The sequence below is a fragment of the Camelus dromedarius genome, chromosome 1, assembly GCF_036321535.1.
Source record: "Camelus dromedarius isolate mCamDro1 chromosome 1, mCamDro1.pat, whole genome shotgun sequence".
NCBI lineage: Eukaryota > Metazoa > Chordata > Mammalia > Artiodactyla > Camelidae > Camelus > Camelus dromedarius.
Window position 1 is genome coordinate 122,759,737 of NC_087436.1, and position 15,676 is coordinate 122,775,412.

The following is a 15,676-nucleotide window of genomic DNA, read 5'->3' on the forward strand; positions in this document are numbered from 1 at the left end:
CGCCCCCCGTCCTGTGGCAGCGGAAGAAGGCGCGGCCGTGGCGCGGGCGCCGAGAGGCGTCCGCCCCACCCAATCACCGCCGGTCTGTCTCTCTTTCGTCCAATCAGCGGGAAGCCCGGCTGGGCGGGGTCCCTCCTTGAACTCGAGGCGGGGCGAGACGGCTGCTTCGCCAGGTTATCTCCCTTGGCTCCACGCAGCTGGGTCTGCTCTCCGGCCGCCCAGGACACCTTCGGGCATGGGGGCCGGGGACCCGCGAGGGGCGCGGCTGGGGAGGTGACTGGGCTCTCGTGGGTGGCCCCTCGGGGCGGTGAGCCCCCCATGACCCTTCGTGGTAGTCGTGGCCATAATGTCCGCAGGCCACCGGGGCATGTCAGCTTTCCACCGACTGCCTTTCCGCAGAGGGACGGCTGCTGGATTGGGACGCAGAGCCCCGTTCCCGTTGGTCAGGAGAGGTGGAGTGTCCGGACTCGCCCCCGGACTCCCCCGCGCCCGACACGCGGCCCGGCATCCACACGGACTCTAGTTTCCTTTCAAGTACTTCGCATTCATATTCCCTTTTATTCTTTTTTAAAATAGATGAAAGTAGGTTTCATTAGTTAGGAGAAGACTTTTAAATTACGCCACATTTCACACTCATTTCTGAAACGACTTTAAATATATGTATGTTTATATACATATATATATGTATATAAAGTTTAATGTGAAAAACAGCTAAGGCGACACAAGAAAGCCACTGCGTCCGAGTGGGGCTGCCAGGACCTCACCCTCCTGCGGCCCCATGCCCTGCAGCATTCTAGCAAAATCCCAGTGGTAACAGAACCATGCTCAGACGAGACAAGCTTGCTGTCCCGGATGAAACCAAGCTCCGGAACTGCTCACACGACGTGAGTGAATTCATCAAAGCAATTAGAGGGCATGTACAGCTCGACACCAACCGCACCTCTGCCACCTGTAATAATCTGACAGCCAATTACTTCACCAGCAGAAGTGAGCTTATTCAGGACTAGCGGAGGAGCCGCAGTTTGGATTGCACAAACGGGGATCCGGAGAACAAGGAAGGGGAACTTGCTTTTACAGGAAGAGAGGGCGCTGGAGGAGCCAGGGCCCAGGTACGGAGACTTCCCATGGGTTGCGCTGCCGCAGCCTCTGATTGGGCTGTCGGAGTTTGGAGGGAAGTCTTCGTTCTGCTGGACAGTAAGTAGAGACGCCTTCCTGTAGGAGCTGTAGGCAGACGCCTCTTTCTTTTCGGGATAATTGACACGCATGGTGGACGTGAGAGTGCCGCCCACAGTCCTGTCCCCACGCCAACTTTAGCTGAGGTTTCCTTAATCCGCATTTCCCCTTTGATCAGATTTCCTCCAAAGGGTCACTGACCAAGAGTCAGGCTCCCCTCACGTAGTGGTCTGCCCCAGTTAACTTAGAAACAGTACTTAGGGGTTTAGCATTTGGGTCTCATTGTAAAGAGGTAGGTTTTCCTAGAGGAGGAAAGCAGGTGGTGGTGAGGGTAGGGCCTGAGCACAACATGGCTGCTGGGGTGCAGTCTGAGATGGAGAGGGTGGAGTCTGAGGCGAGGGGTGGAGTCTGAGGTGAGAGGTGGGGGGTGGAGTCTGAGGTGAAGGGGCAGAGTCTGAAGTGTGGGGTGGAGTCTGAGGCGAGGGGTGGAGTCTGAGGTGAGAGGTGGAGGGGTGGAGTCTGAGGTGAGAGGTGGGGGTGGAGTCTGAGGTGGAGGGGTGGGGTCTGAGGTGAGGGGTGGAGTCTGAGGGGAAGGGGCAGAATCTGAAGTGTGGGGTGGATTCTGAGGTGAGAGGTGGAGGGGTGGCGTCTGAGGTGAGAGGTGGGGGGTGGAGTCTGATGTGGAGGGGTGGAGTCTGAGGTGAGGTGGAGGGGGTGGAGTCTGGGGTGGAGGGGTGGAGGGGTGGAGTCTGAGGTGAAGGGGGCAGAGTCTGAAGTGTGGGGTGGAGTCTGAGGTGGAGGGGTGGGGTCTGAGGTGAGAGGTGGGGTCTGAGACAAAGGGATCGGGAAGAAACACAAGATGGCCCTGAAAACAAGTTTGGGGAGGGGATCATAAGGAGCGCTAGGCTTCTAAAGCCATTTGATTCCTTTCCGATTTGTTTTATCAGCCGACTTAGAAATGGTATCTTGCAAAGAGGCAATTTTACAGTTTTGTGTATGTTTGGAAGCTTCCAGTTACCCATGAAAACAAATATTCCATCCGTTTTGTTTAATTTCAGAAATGCCATCCTCCAATTTAATCTTGAGAAAAACATGTTTGGGAAGATCAGAAACTCCCATAAAGGCACTGTAATTCCAGATTAGTTTTAGTTTGTTCAGCCCACGTAATTAAAAATGAGCATGTGGGGGGCATCCATAGTTTTTAAACATAGAACTGGCTGAAGTCGATGAAAGAGGCTGCCCTCAAAACATTTAGATGACCAGGATCCCATTTCCCTCAGTTCTCCTGGAAACCCAAGACAGTTGCTAGAGTCCCAGACCAGATTCCAAAGGGAATAAAATGAAGTCCTAGCTCATCGTGAGCGCCATCCCCCAAAGAGAATCTTACGGATGGAGTCTTGAACCGGAAAGGACAAACCTTTGCCCTGAAAGGATCCCAAAGTTGGAGAGCTCAAAAGGCAAAAAGAGCAAAACCTGGAATCTGAGAGGAGACTCACCAAACCAACAGCAGGCGGTGATGAAAGCGATGAGCACAGGGGGCTCTGTGCAGATACCGTGCTCAATTCCAGGGGCCATCGTCTCTCAGGACTTGACACCTTTGGATCCCACTTCTGACACCACCTTCCTGTTGGTGAACAGACACAGCGTGGCCAGTGCGTCCACACTGGTTTCTGAAGGGTGTGAAGGTGAGAAGGATGAAGATGGATTCCAGTGTATGGCATATGCCTCACAGGAGACATCTGGAATGAAATTGTTAGTATAAGTCTGGAAAAATGCATCTGTTCTGGAATTTTTTTAAGTCCTTACCAAGGTGAAAATGGGTAGTTACCAACTGAAATTGATCAGTTCATCCAATCACAGATCATCAGAACAGCAGTGTTCTGCCTAGAAGTTTTAGGAAATTGTTTTTGTACTTTAAGCAGAAAAACTCTTCACTTCGAGTTTGAAATGAGCATATGCAGCTTTGGAAAACTATTATTATTTAACCTAGGTGGCCTTATTTGCAAATTTCAGAAGTTTGAAAATAAAGTACTTTGCATTCTAAATTGCCAATAGAATAGACCCTCAAGTTATTTCAATGCTCTTTCCCCAATGGGAACTTGCAACTGAGCATTCGGAGAGACATTCAGTCTCCTCTCTAGGCTCACAGAACTAGCCAACTTTTTTTTGAGATATATTTGGCCTGCAACATTTTGTGTAAGTTTAAGGTGTTCTGAGTATTGGTTTGATGCATTTGTATTGCAACATGGTTGCTGTTGTAGCATTAGCTAACACCACTATTGACCAGGTAATTATCAATTCTTCCAGTGTTGGGAACAATTAAGATCTAGTCACTTAGCAAGTTTAATGTTTATAAGGCAGATTTATTGTCTGTAGTCGCTGAACTGTGTCTTAGGTCTCTGGGACTTATTCACCTACTATTTCCAGTGTGTTCCCTTAAAGAGCACCTCTCCATTCCCCTATCCTACAGCCCCAGGCAACTACCATTTTACTCTCTGCATTTATGATTTTGTTTTTGTTTTTAGATTCCACGTAAAAGAGGTATCATACAGTATTTGTTTTTCTCTGGCTGACATCTCACTTAGCATAATGCCTTCAAGGTCCATCCACATTGTTGCAAATGGCAGAATTTCCATTTCTGTCTCATGGCTGAACAGTATTCCATTGCATATACATACCAAATCTTTATCCATTCATTCAGTGATGGGCACTTAGGTTGCTTCCACACCTTGGCTATTGTGAATAATGCTGCAGTGAATGTGGGAGTGCATACATCCCCTTGGTAACCTGTTTCCATTTCCTTTGGATATATACCCACAGTGGGATTGCTGGATCTTATGGTAGTTCTATTTCTAAATTATTGAGGACCTTCCATAATGTTCTTCACAGTGGCTGAACCAGTTTACATCCCACCAAGAGCGTACAAGTATTCCCTTTTCTCCACATCCTCACCAACACTTGTCATCTTTGTCTTTTCAGTAATTGCCATTCTAACAGGTGTGAGGTGATAGCTGATCGTGCTTTTGATTTGTGTTTCCACGATCACTTGTGATGCTGGGCATCTCTTCATGTATCTGTTGATCATTTGGATGTCTTCTTTCAAAAAATGTCTAGTCTCTCTACCCATTTTTAAATATTTTTGCCCTGTTTTGTTATTGAGTTGTATTAGTTTTTCAAAATAGATTTGGGATATTAACCCCTTATCTGATACATAGTTTGCAAATATTTCCTCCCACCCCATAGGTTGCCTCTTCCTTTTGCTGATGGCTGCTTTGCTCTGCAGAAGCTCTGAGTTTGATGCAGTCCCACTTGCTGATTTTTTCCTTTGTTGCTTGTGGTTTTGGTGTCATAACCAAAAAATCATTGCCAAGACCAACATCAAGGAGCTTCTTTCCTACATTTTCTCCTAAGGGTTTTAGGGTTTCAGGTCTTATATTTAAGTCTGATGCATTTCAAGTTAACTTCTGTGAGTGGTCTCTGATCAGAGTTCAATTTCATTTTCTGCATGTGTTTTTCTGGTTTCTCAGCACTGTTTGCTGAGGAAACTATTCTTTCCCTACTGGGTGTTCCTGGCTCCCTTATGAAATATTAGTTGAGTATATATGCAGGGGGTTGATTCTGGGCTCTCTGTTCTGGTCCATTGGTCTATGTGTCTATTTCTATGCCAGGACCATGTTTTTTTAATTACTATAGCTTTGTGGTATAGCTTCAAATCATGGCCAGCTCTCCATAGAAGGGTTTCTCCTCAGTTATGGAGAATTCTCTGTAAGAGGGTCTTTAGGCCTAATTTTTTGAGCACCCCCCCACCCCCAAATTCATTGGCCATAATAATTGGCAAAAAGCAGGGTGAGTGGGTGTGTATGAGAACACTCTGAAGTGCTGTTCAAGGTTCCTGAGTCCTAATAAGTGAACCCCAGATCAACACTCTGACAGAATTAGGGAGTTCTTATTTGGTTTGTTGTATAGACAGGTACACACAGAAAAACATCACTGTTCAATAGGAACATTGAATAATTTATAAATTTGGCCTAGTTTCTTGAAGGGCCTGGGGAAAAAAACTGAGTGACATTTCTGTTGTTTCGGATTTTTTCTGATCTATGAGTTCAGACTGGTTCCTGCTTATAAAGTTTTATTGGTCTTGTTCCTTAGAACAGTGGAAGGAGCTACAGAATACTGAAACTAAAAGTGTTGGTATTCAAACGAATTCCCTCTACCTTCTGATTTAAAGCTATAGGTGACCCACGTTTTATATTAACTGTGACTTAAATATGTTATTAAAGTTCCTATGTTTCTAAGAGTATTTCAGTTACGACTTTTAGGTCAAACAACTATGAACACAGCCCACTCTAAGTGCATGTCAATCGTGAAGAAAAAGAGCAAAAGGAGAAATAGGCTATTTACAAACATCAATGTCGACTTAAACATCTCCCAGGTCCAACCTGGGATAAATGATTGATGCTTCCTACCACCTGCATGGGGTTCATGCTTTGCTATTTTTATGGGAGTATCACAGAAAGATATAGTAAGGACACTTCACACATGTAGCAGGTCACAATGCAGCCTTGTGTATTTAGGTGTGTGTGGAGTGTCGATGTGTTAGTACAAGGGACGTACCCTTAATGGCAGGAAAAGCAACCTTCCTGTACACGGTCTCTCAGCTCCCGCCCTTCCATCGCCTCTCCTGCTGCTGCGGGCATCTGTCCACACGGCTGAGTTTCAAGGTGTATATGTTTACACTATGGAGATTGTTTTTCAGCACTTACAGAACATGTTTTACTTTTTAAGTGGTTACAGATATTACATAACACATGCAACTTATTTGCTCAGGCAAATGCAGTTCTTCCAATCATTCTAAAATTTAATATACTTTTAAAAATTACTTTTTATTATTCTTCCTTTTTTATTATCACATCCATTTTATTTATTCATATTTTAATTTTTTATCTGTCATCATTTTTTTAAATTGAAGTATAGTCAGTTTAAAATGTTGTGTCAATTTCTGGTGTACATCATAATGTTTCAGTCATACATACACATACATACATTCCTGTTCATATTCTTTTTCATGATAGGTTACGAAAAGATATTGACTATAGTTCTCTGTGCTATACAGAAGAAACTTCTTTTTTATCTATTTTATATATAGTAGTTAGTGTCTGCAAATCTCAAACTCTCAGTTTATCCCTTCGCACCTCCTTTACCCCCTGGTAACCATAAGTTTGTTTTCTCTGTCTGTGAGTGTTTCTGTTTTGTACAAAGCAAGTTCATTTGTGTCTCTCTTTTTTTTTTTTTTGATTCCACATATAAGTGATATCATTTGGTATTTTTCTTTCTCTTTCTGACTTATTTCACTTAGAATGATGATCTCCAGGTCCATCTATGTTGCTGCAAATGGCATTATTTTATCCATTTTATGGCTGAGTAGTATTCCATTGTATAAATACACCACAGCTTCTTTATCTAGCCATCTGTCAGTGGGCATTTAGGCTGCTTCCATGTCTTGGCTATTGTAAATAGTGCTGCTGTGAACACTGGGATGCATGTGTCTTTTCGAATTAGAGTTCCCTCCAGATGTATGCCCAGGAGTGGGATTGCAGCCCAAGTGTCCATCAGGGGATGATGGATAAGCAAAACATGGGGCAGCCACACAATGGAATATGACTCCGCCTTGAACAGGAAGGGAATTCTGACACCTGCTACCACGCAGATGAACCTTGAGGACATATGCTGAGTGAAATAAGCCAGATACCAAAGGACAAATTCTGTCTGATTCCACTTGTGTGAGGCCCCCAGATGAGTCAAATTCATAGGCAGAAAGGAGAGTGGTGGGAACCAGGGGCCGGGAGTGAGGAATTGGAGTTACTGATTAATGGGGACAGTTTCAGTTTCACAAGATAAAGAGTCTGGATGGATGTGGTTTTGGGTGCACATTATGAATGTATTTAATCTCCCGAGCTGTGCACTTAAGAAATGGTTAAGAAGATATTTTTTTAAGAATGGTAAATTTTATGTATATTTTATCACAGTAAAAAAGCACATTTTAAACTAATTGAGGCAAATAAAGGCACAGCTAAGAATTGTCCCCCAACTCCACGACAGCACCACCTAAGGGAATGTGTGGTCTCAAGGCGGGAGCCTCGCCCTGGGGGCTGCATGAGCGCAGCTGGCCCTGGAATCAGCCAGAAGCAGCCGTGGTGGAGCCAGGATGCCAGTGATCACGCCCTCATTCAGACAATGGTCCGTTTTACCAGGCGGTGGGGCTGCAGAGAACCGCGTTTCCCATTATGGCTGCGCACTCCCATCACCCGGGGCACTTTCAGACACTTTCCAGTTCACCTTACAGTAAAGCGTGCACACCCTAACCGTGCACACGCGTGTGTGAACTCACGGAGCCACCTCTCTGGGCAGGATCGAGGACAACGCCTGCAGCCTGGAGGGCTCCCTGCCCTGCCCAGTCTGTGCCCCCAGGGGCTGCCCTCCTCCTGACCTTTTACCCCATACATCAGCTTCCTTAAGCTTCACTGAAGAAGAAGGCACCGTCCTGATTGGTCGTGTCTGCCCCATGTCGTGACAGACTTCCACCCGGGCTCTCTCCCTCTTCTGCCAGCTGAGTCCCATCGTGGGGGCTCACCCTCAGCACCTTAGGTGTCTGCAGCGAAGTGTGCCTCTGTGGGAGGACAGGGATGGGGTCACTTACTGTCAGCTTGTCCTTGGTCATTCACACCCTTGCATCCTGGAAACACCTAGGGGCCGGCTGGTCCCCTCACCCTGTGGCTCCCGGCGGCACCACTGTGTGTGGCAGGGCCAGAGCTCTGGGGATGGGGGTGGGCCTGACCAAGCCCCAGAGCAAGATACACCTGAGCTCCAGGGCAGAGGAGCTCACGAGCACCCTGGGTGTGAGGGGTGGGGGTTAATTCCCACCACCTGCAAAGGGGGCGCTGGGGCGGGGGAGAACAGGGAGAGACAGGGAGAGTGGGCATCACGTGGAGGAGACTGGGAGCTCCTGGAAGCACCTCCCCCAGGACTCCAGCACTAACAAGCCCAGACGGTTCTCCCTCACTGGCTGGGTGTCTACAGTTCAGTTCTGCCACTATCTCTGGGAGCTGTGCTGACCCCCAGTAGGGCTGAGGCCCCCAAGGCTGCCCAACTCCACTTGCCAGCTGCGCACGGAGTCCCAAGCTACCCGCACTTCTTCCCAGCCAACCACCAACAGTCCAGTGGTTCCCACGAGCCCTTCCTCTGGTTCCACAATTCTCTAGAATGATTCACAGATCTCAGGGAAATTTACATACATTTACCTGTTTATGATAAAAGACACAACTCAGGAACAGGGCTGGTGGGGGTTGGTGGGGGCTTCCTTCCCCCCACTCTCGGCTATCACCTCCAGCAACTCCTGTTCACCCACCCCGTGCTCTACAAATCTCATTACTCAAGACCTATAAACCGCCCCCCAGCCCCTGTCCTTTTCCCAGAGGTGGGGGGCTGAGGCTCCCACCCTCTGGCCACTGAGTCTTTCTGGTGGCCAGACCTGACACTATCCAGGGCCCCAGCAAATCACCTCACTGGCATAAACTCAGGTGAGCTCCAGAGGGGCTGGTGGTGAATAAAAGGCACGCCTATCATCCAAGAAATCCCAGGGTTTTAGGAACAAAGACAGATCTGTTTTCATCACAGCACAGCACCCAACAGCGGCCAGGTCCTCTCCATTCAAACTTCCAGAATCTTAGGCTCTAAAGTTTGTACTCATCAGCTATGCCAGGGGACGGGTTGAGGGTCACATGTGTGTTCCGGGACCCGCCTCCTGGGTGGGTCAGAAGGACCCAGAGAGGAGGGGCTGGAGGCCCCCTGACAGAGCACTGGGAGGATGTCCCCTGGCCCTGGCTCTGCGGATGAGGGTGGAGGACTGTCACCGGGTGGGGGGCTGCCACTGGGAAGACCTGTCAGGACCCGGTGCCCTTCCTTCATCTCAATCACACAGCAGAGCAGTGGAGCACATTGCCCCACCAGGGCTCAGGGGCCTGTGCCCACTTCCATGCCCCAAACCGGAACCGCCTATGCTTATTTTGACCTGCATTTTGATCTCTCAGGAAGCGGCCAACACCTGCCAATCCTGCTTAAGAGACTGATTCTTGGGACTTTGAGATTCGCAAATGTTGACCATGATATATAAAAACAGATTAAAAAACAATTTTTTCTGTATAGCACAGGGAACTAGATTCAATATCTTGTAATAACCTTTAGTGAAAAAGAATATGAAAACGAATATATGTGTATATACATGCATGACTGGGACATTATGATGTACATCAGAGACTGACACATTGTAACTGACTATACTTAAAGAAAAGATTTCCACCCAAATACTAATAATAAAATAAATTTTAAAATTAAAAAAATAAATTGATTCTTGAATAAAGCATGCACCTCACCCAGAGGGGTGAGATTTTACACACAGTTGGCTGGCTTATTGGTAAGAAAAGAATGCTGTTTGATTTTCCCCTGAAATCATTCAGTGGGACAACCTAGAATTCGTTTCTAGGTTAACAGTAGCGATCGGCCCCACCCAAACCACGTAATTGTCATTTCCACAGCATCTGCCTGTAAACCCTCCCAAGCTGCTGCGGTGGGAGTCCGGAGGTGCTGCCTGGGCCTCGGGGGGCGCGGCCTGTGCTGGGCGTTCGAGGGAATTCCCGGCGGGCCGAGGGTGTGGACGTTCCTTCTCAAAGGGGCTAAGAGCCAGACAATGAAAAGGCTGGGACACAGCAGAGAGTTGAGGCCACTGTCGCGACAGAGGGGCAGCCCCGCGGGGACTCGCGAGCCCGGAGAGCTGCGGGGAGACGCCGGGCACCGTGCGCGCCGGTGTCGCACATCCCCAGGCCGAGGCCCCCGCGGGGCCGCGGCTGGAGCCGTGGGCGATTTGCCCGAAAACACCCGCCGCGCCCTGGTTTTGCTCTGGGAACGTTTGTTGGGAAGGAGAAGCGGAGATCAGGGCGGAGACGCCGCCAGGCGCCGCGGGAAGCTTTCTCTTACGGCCGCGGGAGCGGAGCGAGCCCGCCGCGTCCCGGGCTCTGCACGCGCGAGCCCCGCGGCTGAGCCGGACGCCCGCGGAGAGTCGCCGAAGCTGCGCGCGGCCTTGTGTAGCTTTGCCGGGAACGGCCACGCCGTCTACCTCCGCGCTTGTCGCTCCCCCCACAGGGAGGGCCGCCCCGGCCCCAGCATTCTGCTTTTTCCCCGTCAGCCAGTTTAGTGCCCTTGGTTTAAATCCACGTTTTACCTGACTGGTGACGTTGGGCAGCTTTCCATGTGCTGACTGGTTATTCGCAGACGTACTTCTGTGAATTGTCTGTTAAAAGGATTTGCTTGTGCTGAAATTGTGTTGTCTTTTTATCATTGAGTTGTAGTTCTTTGGGGTTTTGCCAGATACGTTTTGTGATATTCTCCACCTACTCTGCTTGAATTTTATTTACTGAATTTGCCTTTCAATGAGCAGATGATGTTAATTTAAATGAAGTCTTATTAACCCATTTTTTCTTTCATGGACCATGGTTTTGGCTTCTTATCTAGAAATCGTTGACTACTTGAGAGAGAAAATGCTCTCCCTCCTGAAGTTCAATAACTGTAGTTTTTACATCAAGGCCTATGTTCCACCTTGAATTAATTTTGCCGCTGCAGCCAAGGCTCCCTTCTGTCCAGATACCCAGTGGCTGCAACACTGTGTTTTAAAACGTTTTCCTTTCACCATCGAATTGCGTTGGTAGCTTCGTGTAAAATCAATTGATGGCTTTTGTGTTGGTCAGTTTGGGACTCTTTATTGTGCTTCATTGATCTGTTCTGTCCCTGCACCAAACCCTGCTGTCCAAATTTCTGTAGCTTTATAACAAAAAGTCCTGAAATCACAGAGTGTAGGCCTTCTGACTTGCCTCCTTCTCCCTTTAAGATTGTGTTGACTATTTTAGATTCCCTTCATTTCCAACTCCATTTTAGAATCAGTCTGTCAGTGTCTAAAAAAAAGTCCTGCTGGGGTTCTGACTTAGATTGCACTGAATTTATAGATCAGTTTAGGGGGTGATTGACATCTTAATGATATTGAGTCTTCTAATCCATGAATATGGTATAACTTTCCCAATATTCAGGTCTTCTTTAATTTCTCTCAAAAGTTTTGTGGGTGCTGTAGGCTGAATGTTTGTGTCCTCCACCAGATTCATAGATTGAAAGAAGCTTCTTTCTCCCAGGTGCTAAGGTCCCTTGACTCTCCAGGTGACCCCTGGGACAGGACCTAAAAGCAGCCCCTGTCCACTCTCCACCAAGGCCTGGCCCATGTCCTCTGCCCTCAGCCTGAGTAGCTCTGGAGAGCAGTCACTGCCAACCTGGTTTCCTCTCGGTTCTCTGCCATCAGAGCTGCCGGTGGCCACTTCTCAGGGCCTCGGGCTCTCTTGGGATCGTGGGCTGGCAGAGGGGGCGGGGAGATGCACAGGCAGGAGGGAGGCCAAGTCCCAAGGCCGGCTGAGCATGGCTGTCTCCAAAAATCTCCTAACTCGCACTCCTGCCTCGTGTAGTAGCCACGTCAGGGCCACGGAACATTGCCCCAGCATCCTTCATGTGGCCTTCTTGTGGGATCACTCCTCCCGTGGGAGGGTGGCCTTACTGACCCCACCCAGGTGGAGACTCAAAGAGCCCCTTGCAGGTGGTGGAGCAAAGGAAACCCTCCTACACTGTGGTGGGAATGTATATTGAGGACAGTATGGAGATTCCTTAAAAAACTAAAAATAGACTTACCATATGACCCAGCAATCCCACTTCTGGGTATATATCTGGAGGAAACTCTAATTCAAAAAGATACATGCGTGAGGGGAAGGTATAGCTCAGTGGTGGAGTGTGTGCTTAGCATGCGCGAGGCACTGGGTTCAATCCCCCGCACCTGCGTTAAAAAAAAAAAAAAACCTAAATAAATAAATAAACCCAATTACTGCCCCCACACACGCCAAAAAGATACATGCACCCCAGTGTTCATAGAAGCACTATTTACAGTAGTCAAGACATGGAAGCAACCTCAATGTCCACTGACAGATGACTGGATAAGGAAGATGTGGTATATTTGTAGAATGGAATACTACTCAGCCATAAAGAAGAATGAAATAATGCCTTTTGCAGCAACATGGATGGACCTGTAGATTATTGTACTAAGTGAAGTAAGTCAAACAGAGGACAAATATCATATGATGTCACTTACATGTGGACTCTGAAAAAGTAACACAAATGAGCTCATTTACAAAACAGAGACAGACTTACAGACATAGAAAACAAACTTATGGTCACCAAAGGGGAAAGGGGGGAAGGAATAAATTAGGAGTTTAGGATTAGCAGATACACACAACTATATATATAAAATAGATAAATAATAAGGCCCTACTGTACAGCACAGGGAACTATATTCAATATCTTGTAATAACTTGTAATGGAAAAGAAAGAGTATATATACAGCATAACTGAGTCACATTGCTGCACACTAGAAACCAACACAACATCATAAACCAACTATATTTCAATAAAAAAAATTTTTTTTAAGCAACATCATCAAAAAGAAAGGAAGAAAGAACCTGTCATAAGCACTCTGTCTCAGCAGCTGGCTTTCTAGGATGGGGACCTGCTTAATCTCCCACTAGAACAGAGAAGAGCACTGTTTCTCGTGGAAACCCCTGGTGGTCCACAGTTTCTCAGAGAACCCCATCGCAGTCCACGGTTTCTCAGGGAACCCCTGGCGGTCCACAGTTTCTTGCGGAACCCCCAGCGGTCCACAGTTTCTCAGGGAACGCTTGGTGGTCCACGGTTTCTCAGAGAACCCCATCGCGGTCCATGGTTTCTCAGGGAACCCCCTGGCAGTCCACTGTTTCTCAGGGAAACCCCTGGCAGTCAAAGGTTTCTCAGGGAACCCCTGGCGGTCCACGGTTTCTCGCAGAACCCCCGGCAGTCCACAGTTTCCCAGGGAACCCCCGGCGGTCCACGGTTTCTCAGGGAAGCCCCCGGCGGTCCACGGTTTCTCGCGGAACCCCCTCGTGGTCCATGTCTACTGTGTGACGTCCTTTCAGTCTGAATATTTATTGTTCTCTTGTTTTTCATTAAAAAAAAGCCAGACCTGCCAGAAGTTTGTGGATTCTTTTTAAAGAACAAACTATTTTAATTGGCTAAGTTATACAAATCTGCTGCTCTTCAAGATCAAAAATGGAAAAATATCAACAATTTTAGGATAGCCCAAACTAATGTCACTTTTACTTTAAAAAATACTTAATTTTTTTAGAGCAGCTTTAGGTTCACAGCAAAATTGAAAGGTACAGAGATTTCCATGTCATTCCTCCCCCAGCGTCTCCCCACCGTCCACATCCTGCCCCAGAGGGTACATGTGCTACAACTGGTGAACCTCCACTGACATGTCATTGTCACCCCAGGGTTACATCAGGGTTCATTCTTGGTGTTGTACGTTCTGTGGGTTTGTACAAATGTATAATCACAGGTGTCCACCTGTATAGTGTCACACAGAGTGAGTTCACTGCCCTCAAAGTCCCCGGTGCTCCACCTGTTCACTCCTCCCCCCCAACCCCGATCCTTTTACTGTCTCCGTAGTTTTGCCTTTCCGGAATGTCACAGAGTTGGAACCCTGCAGTCTGCAGCCTTTTCAGATTGGCCTCTTTCACTTAGGAATATGCATTTAAGTTTCCTCCATGTCTTTCCACAGCTTGATAGCTCATTTCCCTTTAGTGCTGAATAACATTCCACTGTCCAGAGGGACCACAGTTTATTTATCCATCACCTTCTGAAGGGCATCTTGGCTGCTTCCAGGTTCTGGCAACTCTGAATAAAACTCTGAATAAAAATGTAAACATCTGTGTGCAGATTTTTGTGTGGACATAAGTTTCAACTCCTTTGCACAAATACCAAGAAGCACACAGTATTGCTGGCTCGTATGGTAAGAGTATGTTTTAGTTTCATAAGAAATCACCAAACTGCCTTCCAAAGTAGCTGCACCATCTCACATCCCCACCCGCAGTGATGACAGTCCCTGCGGCTCCACGTCCTCACCAGCACCTGGTGTTGTCAGTGTCTGGATTTTAGCTGTTCTGACAGGTGTGGAGGAGTATCTTGTGTTAATTTGCATTTTCTGATGACATATAATGTGGAGCATTTTTCATGTGCCTATTTGCCGTGTGAATATCTTCCTTGGTGAGGTGTCTGTTAAAGTCCTTGGCCCATTTTTTAATTGAGTTGTTTTTCCTATTGTTGAGTTTTAAGAGTTATTTCCATATGTTAGATAACAGTCATTTATCAGATACACAATTTGCAAATATTTCCTCCCAGTCTGTAGCTTGTCTTTTCATTCTCTTGAGAGTGTCTTTGAAAGAAAAGAAATTTTTAATTTTCAAAAAAGCAATCTGATTAAAAAATGGGCAGTGAAACTGGACAGACTCTTTCTTTTTTCCATCATTTTTTATTTGTTTTTTGGGGGGGAGATAATTAGATTTATTTATTTATTCATTTAATGGAGGTACAGGGGAGGATGGAATCCAGGACCTTGCATATGCTAAGCACATGCTCTACCACTGAGCTGTACCCTCCCTGCCAAACAGACATTTTTCCAAACGATAAATACAGATGGCCAACATGAAGGTGCATGCAAAGGTGCTCACCAGCACTAATCATCCGGGAAATGCAAATCAAAACCACAGTGAGATATTGGCATCCCGTGCACTGTTGATGGGAATGTAAATTGGTGCAGCCACTGTGGAAAACAGTATGGAGGTTTCTCAAAAAATGAAAAACAGAGCTACCATATGATCCAGCAATTCCACTTCCAGGTATTTATCTGAAGAAAATTAAAACACAAATTTGAAAAGATATATGCACCCCTAAGTTCATGGCAGCATTATTTACTATTGCCAAGATATGGAAACAACCTAAGTGCCTATCAAGATAAATGGACAGAGAAGATGTGACACACAACCCCCACAGAAATATTACTCAGCCATGAAAAAGGAAATCCTGCCATTTGCAACAACGTAGGTGGAACTTGAGGGCATTAGGCTAAGGGAAATAAGTCAGACAGAGAAAGAATAATACTGTGTGATCTCATTTACGTGTGGAATCTAAAACACTGAACTCATAGAAACAGAAGAGATTGGTGGTTGCCAGAGGTAGGGGGTGGAGGTGGGGGAAATAGGTGAAAATGGCCAAAAGGAAAAAAGAGCGTAATTTTAATGAAGTCCAGCCACTGATTCTTTCCTTCATGGACCCTGGTGTCCTTTGCCCCAGGGGACACACGTTTTAGGCTCATCCTGCAGCCCCGCCCCACAGGTTCCTGGAGAGACATGGATGAGCGTGCAGACTGTGATGCCACCTACCACGGAGATAAATCCAACACAGCCGCCTGCATGAAAGGGACATCCAAACGGAGGAGTGGTGTTCAAAACTTGAAAAAAATACAGTAGAGATACAGATATTGGCCCCAAAAAAC